Below are 9,578 nucleotides of genomic sequence, written 5' to 3' on the forward strand. Positions count from 1 at the left end.
GACTGCTCATGGCGGCAACGCAGCTAGTGAGCCGACGCACATCCTTGATCCGCTTGGGTGCCTCAATTTGCTCGATAGCCTTGATCTTGTCCGGGTTTGCCTCGATCCCACGCTGTGACACAAAGAACCCGAGGAGCTTGCCGGACGGAACGCCGAAGACACACTTCTCAGGGTTCAACTTGAGGTTGATCTTGTGCAGGTTTGCAAACGTCTCTTCTAAGTCTTGTACAAGAGTTGCCTTGTCCTTGGTTTTGACCACTATGTCATCCATATAAGCTTCCATATTTCTATGTAGCCGGGGCACAAAACCAATTTGGGCTGCCTTGCAAACGTTGAGTCAGCGCTCTTCAGCCCAAAAGGCATCCGTAAAAAGCAATACGTACCACATGGGGTGATGAATGTTGTCTTCTCTTCGTCTTCTCTTGTCATGAAGATCTGGTGGTAGCCCGAGTAGGCGTCAAGGAATGACAACATATCACACCCGGCTGTGGAGTCAACAATCTGGTCGATGCGTGGCAACAGGAAGGGGTCCTTAGGACAAGCCTTATTGATATCTGTGTAATCAATACACAGCCTCCACTTCCCATTTGCCTTGCGCACCACCACCGGATTGGCCAACCACGTCGGATGGAGCACTCCTCTCACCAAGCCTGCCGCTTCCAACTTCCTGATCTCCTCTGTGGTGAACTCTTGCCTTTCCAAGGCTGCGGCCCCGCTGGTGTCCTCGGCAAGGGTCTTGCCGTGGCGTCGTGGTTGTCCCCGGCAAGGATCTTGCCGGGGCTCTTGTGGATTTCCTCGGCTAGGATCCCACCGAGGGTCGCCGTCTTCTGGTCCTCATCTGATCTCGTGTATTTATGATCTTGACAAAGATCTACATGCCACCACGGAGGTGCCTCCTGAGCCTTGGTTCCAATGTAGTCGTTGGCGGCGTTTGGAACCCTTGGGCTCAAGGGTGGCTCGCTCTGCTGGTGTTGGGTAAGCTGCCCCGGCAAGGCTCTTGCTGGGGCCGCGGAGGCCGCCCCGGCAAGGGCCTTGCCGGGGGAGTCCACCTCGCCCCTTTGCTCTTTAGTGTTTCTGGTCTTGGCGTTGCCATGTTTGTCTTGTGCTTCGGTTTCCCTCCGGCTTCCCTCCTCTGCCTTGTTAAGTGTGGCCTTGGGCGCGGCTCTTACTGCCCATGCACAAGTAAAGGGGTCAAAAGGAGAGCCCCTAATTTTGTACACCGACAGCAAATCAAAGGCCTCTCATAGTATAATTTGGTGAAGTTGCCGAAGCTTAGCTTCGTCAAGTCGAATGACACAGCTTAATATATTTACAACAACAATGCCATCGCCAAGTGGCGTTGCTTAGTTCTAAATTCCCCTTCTGACGAACCTAGTTGAAGCGCTATCCATGACATTGCCATTATTCCTTTCTCACAAGCCTTCCATCGCCAAACCGCCAACCCCCCACCTCACTCTATATAGCTCGCCACCACGCCATTGCCTCCCTCTCCTACCGTCGTCGTCCTCCCTCCATCACCCTCTTCCACATCATTGGCCTCCTCCCCGGCGCCGCCCTCTTCCCCGACATAGACCACCTACCCGTTGTTGGCCTATGCTATGTTCGTGGTCAACCCCTCAACCAACATAAGTTGACCAACACGTGCAAAACGGTGCAGCTCCTCCACGGAAGCTGGAGCGCGGTGCTGAAGCTTCAATATTTCTAAACATTTCAGAATAGGCTTATGCTGAAGAAATTGAAGGATATGTTATAAACTTCAGTGTCACTACATTTACAATCCATATGATAAACAATAGTGGCCCATAGCTCGTACATGTACAATATCCATGTTAGAAGGTCCAACACACTTTCCTGCTTCATCCTTACTACAGTTAAGAGAATAGGCATACAATGTGTTATCATTGCAATATGATAGGCAAAGTACAGACCCACAATAGTATTTCAAGTAGAAATAAGAGAGAGAATATATTGCATTACTTCTATAAGGATGCTCCCAGTGCTCCACCCTGGATGGTTCTAAGCCTGCCATGTAAGTTGAAAACTGATGTGGCATCTCAATTAAGAAGAGAGAGTCGTTTGGTAACCCCACAGAGAAACGATACCAGACGCAGGTACCTATGAGAAAACAAAGTTAATCCGATCCCGTGCACTGAACCGAGCCATCGCCCCAACTCCCCCATGCGCACCCGGTTTTAGCTTGCATCATGGACCATCGCCCGGAGAAGATCGCAGCGGCACCACCGGCTCCTCCGGCAAGTCACCACCTGGTAAATGGTAAGGGCAGGCCTACATTGCGAAAGTCCATCAATTCTGTGTTTGATATAAATTGTAGTCGTCCATTGATTTCATTATTTCATAAGTCTGGCCATCTAATTTGATAGAAATTGCAGTCTAAGTCCATCGATTCCGAGTTTCTTGCCATATTCTCTTACAGAAACTACAATCTGTCGATTTCTTTTGCACATCATGCCCATCTATTTGAGTGTTGGCAAAAGACTGCTGCATATATACAAGTCTGTTGCAATCTTTTTTACATAATCAAACTGAGTTGAGTCCAGTTTAGAATGAACAAGAAAAATTCCAAGAAACTATAGTCCATCGAATTATTTTGCCCACCGGCTGTTCAATTCAGTACATTTTTTATGGAATGCAACCCTATATTTTGTAGAACCAAATTGAGTTCAGTTAAGCCCAAACCGAGTTCAGTTCAGTTTAAAACCAAAAGCAATTTTAAGGTATTGCCATCTAGTCATACAGATTGTCAAGCAACAAGTTTTTGACACAATCAAACTGAGTTTTATTGATCTTATGGGAATGCACAAGGACGTATTGATCTGAAACCAATGATTCGATTAGATGAGGCGATGTTGTATTGTAGATTTATGAGAAATTGGTTCAGACTGACAGAGTTCTGTTAGGATTTACAGAATTACTCTGTTTTAAGAAGCTGAAGGAAAATTTGAGGTACTGCTATTTAGTCATACAAATTATCAGGCAACAACTATTTTGAAGGAATCAAACTGACTACTTCTATAAGAAACTTACGTCTTGTAGTGTGTAGACACTTGAAGAAACATGTTTCCTGTAATATAGACACTTGAAGTAGGCAAGCACCTAAAATAAACTGAATATGAAGCTCTGCAATTTCCTCATTGGTCCTGACATATTGGATCCTTTGCCATCCTGGGTTCAGGGGCTCATTCCAAGAAATTACAAAAATCTTCTTGCTTCAGTTGCTTGTTGCCTGGCATACCATGTGTCATCTCATTCCAACAAACACTCGAGGACTAATAAAAAAATAGTCCTGGTGTAGTTGAATTTGTACCTGAAAAGGAAAATTATAATATTACAAATTACAGGCTGTCCAAATAGAAAGATCAGTTTAATTTGACGATTTGACAGAGAGTTACAATACTGGAGAAACTTGGGTTTCCAAAGCCAAATGGTACCAAATAATAAAGCAAAACCAGGTTATACATCCACTTCTTTCTGTTCTGGAAAATCTATGCATTCTGCAAAACACTAAATAACTACAGAATTTGCACAATTAAAACAGCAAGCTTGTCATACACTAATCAGATTATCCCTATGGAGCTCAAACTTGTAATTAGAAATACTGGACTGGTGCAGACTGCAGTAACCATCTACTTTCGTCGACCATTACTCCAAGATCAAAATGTGATAATCATAATATAAGTTTGCTTCATGGAAAAATTGAAACATATTTGCTTACTCTGGCGATAGCTATACTCGTTCCTAAGATAACAAATATGTATTTTGACAAACTCATGAATATTTTTGTCCACTTTTTTGTGATCGGATCGTCCATTGAGCAGGCAGGCAGAGGCATACATGGGCTTTGTAGCACTGTCCTGATGTAATGTAAAGATAGAGGTGCCAACAGTTAGTCACCTGCGAAAGAAGATGTGTTCATCAGAGCCTGGACTCCTCTTTTCCCAACCTCTGTAGCCAATTCAGGTTGGAAAATTCGTGAAAATTTCTTCATCATCATCTGCATGAGTTTCTCCATTGCTTGCATCTGTATGTATACATACTGACCTGGAGTAACTCCTGTCTGTGCATAAGAGAATGAATTTCAGAAAAGGGCCATTTGGCGATGACACATGTGTGCTGCGTTCAAGCCAGTTGACCAATGTTGCAGCTAAAGCATGTCTGGAGAAAGTAACCATGCAGAGATATAGGTTATATAGAAACAAAATTCAAGCCAAAATTTTAAGATAAAACATGGTAAGCAAGAATTTTTTCACTTTTCTTCTCTTAGGGAGTTTTTTGCTGCAGCAGCCTACTACCATGACTCATGGTAGCAGGAAAATTTCAGTCCCACTGACATGCAAACAAAGTATTCACACAACTGGAGCAAAGAAGATCACAAGATGGAAAAAGTGATCATCATTATAGATAAAAATAGGATGGGTCAATAAAATAATTCTTTCTCCTCAATCCAACATAGCAAAGCATGAATACACCAAAATAGTTACATAATTTGCCTGCTTTCCATACTACCTAGATAAATATATTTGCTTGAGGGAATATGTAGAAATTAGAAAACCAACATAAAGCAAGCTGACATTGTTCTAACCTTCCAAATTGAGGTGCATCAGTAAGAAAACAGGAACTTCTTACCATGTTGCTTGCACAAGTAGCAGACTTCCTAGGTTTGAATCACTCCAAGAAATCAATAGGTAAATTGCAGCCGCTGCTTTCTTCTTCTCATTGTGTGGGAGGACGAAGTTGTTAAGACACCAACATAGGGACAGATTGCATTGCAAATTCGACAGTGAAGAACGACGGGGCACATCTCTGAAGAAAAACACATCCACGATGTGGTCTCTACTCTCTTATAGCCAGTGGAGAAAGTAGATGGAGAGCGCCATCACCAGCACAGACGCAGGGTTCATCCCTAGCAGCGATAGAGGCGACGACGAGGGGTTCATCTCCGTCACACACAACCAGTTGTCTACCGACAGGCGGCATGCCCTGTCGAGCCGGCCTCGGTGCTCCGTCAAGGCTACTATTAGTGCAGTAGCAGGTCGCCGTGCACACCTTCTCGCTTGCTTCATGCCCCTGTATTGCTTCTTGGCGTAGTATGCTTGCCGCCTACTCGTTGTCGCCGTTTGCACCCTGCACACACACACACCAGCCACCAATTAACATATATGCATACACACAACCAGCCACGCACCACATCCTCTACAGACCGAGGACAACATCTTCTACACACCCTAAATTGACGACGTAGAACGATAGCAGTACAGAAAACAATTCAGTAGTCAATTTTCATCAAACACTATGTTTGCCTCGAATTCAGAATATTATGATAGGGGGAGTGGGATCCAGGGGGTCATCAAGTAGGGGAGGTATACCAGGCGGCAAGTAGGAGGCATGCGCTGTCGAGGGGGTTGGGCGCCATCTTTAGCGGGGCCGTGGGACGGATGCCGACGAGCAGCTCGTTCGTCCTCCCCGCATGGCCGACGAGCAGCTGCGGTTGGATGTCACGGGAGATGCGGCAGATCCTGCCGATCTCGTCCAGATTCGGCGACGGCAGAGCGAGGATGGGCACCGCGGAGCAGAGGGACCGGGGCGCGGCGGCGAGTAGAGGGACGGGGGCGCGGGGTGTGCAGAGGGCTGGGGGCGAGGCGACGGAGGAAACCTCGCGTTCTTGTAAGGCTGTAGGAAACATTTTGTTTCACTTATGTTGGGCTACGAAGGAGTGGGGGTTAATTCCGATAAACTTCAGGAGGTTATATGAAAAAGTGCCGTGACGACGTACACCGAGTCGAACTCGTGCAAACCTTTTTTCCTGCCTGCCCAAGCCCATCCATCTAAACGTTTTCTCTAAACTTACTTAAAACGAGCAGAAATCTCAGCCGTCAATTCTTTATGGTTTATACACAATCAATGGATATAAAGGGATGATTTATGGAGAACTATGAAAGCTTCCATCCTTTATTGTTAGGTAAAGATATTCTAATGAGTCTTCACAATCATAAAAAATGTCCAAGATAATATATTTATATGTGAAACTTCTCTTTGTTTATTACTGTCACAGCCCTAGATTGCTTGTAGTTAGTTGCATCTGTGAGCATCCATGCATCATGTTTAAATCCAAAAGAATTTGAATTGAAAATGTTCAAATCCTAACATCAAATGAATCCAATTAGGTTCAAATAAAAATATTTTCAATGAACCCAAAATGCCCTGCAGAAAAGTTCATCATTTTTGAATTGGCTAAAAACCTCTTCCAAAAATGGTGCACATATTCCTAGGACATTCTGGATTTTTTAATTAATCAATATTATATTTGAATTGGGGCATTTAAATTCTATTAATAGTTTAAATGTTCTAATAATGGTGAAACTAGTTGAGGGCTGTTGAAGATAATTTCAAAAGTGCCCACAAATATTTTCAGCATTTTACAAATGGTTTGGTATTTTGTTACTAAATCAAAACAAAGAACAGAATATAAAAACATAAACAAATTAGAAAAGGGCAGAAACTCACCTGGCCTTACCTGAGAGGCCCAGCAGCAGCAGCAGCCAGCCCACCAGAGCCCAGCTGCCAGTCATCCCGTTCCTCTAGACAGAAGGACGCCGGGCGTGTGCCTCGCGCGCGCGACCACGCGCTCCGCCATCTCCTGCTTCCCGCCGCTGCCCCGACTCGCCTACGAGCACCATGCAGCCCCCTCGACCCTCTCTCACTCTCCCTGGATCCCTCCTCCTCCTCTGCTCTCTCCCGCAGCACCATCGACACGCCACCATCGCCGCCGCTCGCCGTAGCCACGGCCACCGTCCACCCCTCGCCTTGTCGATGCGCCCAGAAGAACCGTCATCGACTCCTGCATCGTCTACGCCAACCCATTCGACCGCGGGAGCTCTGCAACGTCGTCTTCGAGCTCATCTTCCCCGTGCCCACCGGAGATCTCCCTCGCCGCTCCGCTCGCTCCGGTGCTTCCCCAAGCTCGCCTACCCGCTCAGCGTGCTCACTGTGAGGCCACGGTCCAAACCCCCCGTTCATTCTCCTCGTTTGCACGCCGTAGTCGTTGTTTCGCCGACGACCGAGAACCGCTACCACATGAGCTCGCCGCCGTTGACGCTCCGGTGACCATTTGGTCCCAGGCATGCGTCCAACGTACTTGCCGCACCGCGTAGACGTTGTAGGTGCCAACCCCGCAACGCCACGGCCGTTGTAGCCTCGACCCCGAGCTCGCCCAAGCTTAGGCAGCCGCCAAGGTCGCTGCCGTCGTCGTCTCCGGCCACCCCGAGTCCAACCACCACCACTCGACGCGGCTCACTCCCAGCTACGCGTAGATGCCCTCCGCCGGCCATTTGGTCGTCGTCGGAGGAATCCCGAGCCCCTCCACCGTCTCTGGCCTTGCCAGCGACGAGCCCCGGGTCAACTCCGGCGAGTTTGACCCGGGTTAACCCAGTTTGACTCCCCCTCCCGAGTCACTGACATGTGGGGCCATCCCCTAACTAATTTCTAGATTAGTACTAATTAAAATAGGTTAGTTAGTTAGACACTGACATATGGACCCCACCGGTCAGGTTTGACCTGGACCAGCCCGTTGACCTGCTGACATCATTGATACGTCATGCTGACGCAGTAAAGTTTTCTGGAATTAAAATAAATCAGAAATAATTTATAAATTTTAAAAAATACCCCGAACTTCTAAAAATCATAGAAATTCAACCGTAACTCCAAATGAAATAAGTTATATATGAAAAATTATTAGAAAAATTCAATCTATCCATCTGTACCTTTTTCATGCATGTTTGAACAACTTATACCTGCTGATCACGTCAAATCAATTAAATGACATCTAAATAATCACGTGGAGTTTGAATTTGAATCTTGGATTCAAATCAACTTCATTTAAATTGTTGCTAGTTGCATTACCTCAAACCACAACATATTGCCATATCATGATCATGCATCATATTGTTGCATTGCATTGATTGTGTTCTTTCTCTGTTTGCCGGTATTTGTCCCCTCTCAGTGGACGTAATTCCGACGATGAGTTCGATGACACCGATGAAGAGCTATACTATCTTCAGAAGTGCCAGGCAAGAAAAAGCCCCTTGTTCATTCGGATACAATCCCACTCTCTCGCTCCTGCTCTCTTTTACTGCATTAGGACAACAATGATTCAACTGTTACATGTTGCGGTAGTTGAACCCCTTTCCTTTGCATGACCTGTCATTGCCACAGTAAATAGATGAAACACACTAGCATGAGTAGGAGTTGTTTGAGCCCTGATGTGCCTACTCATTCATGCTTGTTGTCATGCCTGCTACTGCTTAGAGTTGAGTCGAGTCTGATTCATCGGGAATGAATTGGAATGGTGATGAACATGTCCTACTGTGTGTGAGCTAAGTGTGTGAACACGATTTGGTAAAGGTAGCGGTGAGAGGCCATGTAGGAGTACATGGTGGGTTGTCTCATTGAAACCGTCCTCAGGAACTGAGTTCTGTGTGTTGTGATCCATGAACAGCTGCTACCACACGTTGGGCCCTGAAATATGACCCCGCTCGACTTATTAACCGCCCCTGTCCTCTGTCCAGGAGTTGCAAGTAGTTTATGGTGTTTGTACTATGCTGGAGGCCGTGCGCAGCGCTGACCCGAGGGGTGGGCTGTGATGCAGTAGGCACGTGGCCCGGTGTACCGAGTTGCCCGTTTGGTGACCCGGCAACCCTACACATATCATTCGGGGCCGTATGTGGAAACCTCGGCCGGACTCCCTGCGGATGGAACCTGAATAGGCGATAAACCTGGACTAGGGACTTGTGCGGTTAGTCAGGTCGTGGTCTACACCCACGTTGACTTTCGCTTGAAGTCTGCCGAGCACATGTCGTGTGCGGACGCTAGGTGGTGGAAACATGTGTGAAGAAGTTGTTAGAAATATGCCCTAGAGGCAATAATAAATTGGTTATTATTATATTTCCTTGTTCATGATAATCGTTTATTATCCATGCTAGAATTGTATTGATAGGAAACTCAGATACATGTGTGGATACATAGACAACACCATGTCCCTAGTAAGCCTCTAGTTGACTAGCTCGTTGATCAATAGATGGTTACGGTTTCCTGACCATGGACATTGGATGTCGTTGATAACGGGATCACATCATTAGGAGAATGATGTGATGGACAAGACCCAATCCTAAGCCTAGCACAAGATCGTGTAGTTCGTTTGCTCAGAGCTTTTCTAATGTCAAGTATCACTTCCTTAGACCATGAGATTGTGCAACTCCCGGATACCGTAGGAATGCTTTGGGTGTACCAAACGTCACAACGTAACTGGGTGACTATAAAGGTGCACTACAGGTATCTCCGAAAGTGTCTGTTGGGTTGGCACGAATCGAGACTGGGATTTGTCACTCTGTGTAAACGGAGAGGTATCTCTGGGCCCACTCGGTAGGACATCATCATAATGTGCACAATGTGACCAAGGAGTTGATCATGGGATGATGTGAGTTACGGAACGAGTAAAGAGACTTGCCGGTAACGAGATTGAACAAGGTATAGGGATACCGACGATCGAATCTCGGGCAAGTAAC

The 9,578-nt window shown here is 46.3% G+C and overlaps 1 long non-coding RNA gene across 1 annotated transcript; it reads right to left on the reverse strand.

The window, feature by feature from the left end:
* Positions 1–1,783: 1,783 nt before the first annotated feature.
* On the reverse strand, positions 1,784–5,706 carry LOC123167077 (uncharacterized). The gene is made up of 5 exons (XR_006483783.1): positions 5,385–5,706; positions 4,645–5,142; positions 3,913–4,075; positions 3,046–3,325; positions 1,784–2,286 (listed from the first exon to the last, which is right to left on the reverse strand). It is a non-coding gene; the product is annotated as an uncharacterized lncRNA (long non-coding RNA).
* Between the last annotated feature and the right edge of the window lie 3,872 nt (positions 5,707–9,578).

Source organism: Triticum aestivum, chromosome 1D (genome assembly GCF_018294505.1).
Source record: "Triticum aestivum cultivar Chinese Spring chromosome 1D, IWGSC CS RefSeq v2.1, whole genome shotgun sequence".
In the NCBI taxonomy this organism is placed as follows: domain Eukaryota; kingdom Viridiplantae; phylum Streptophyta; class Magnoliopsida; order Poales; family Poaceae; genus Triticum; species Triticum aestivum.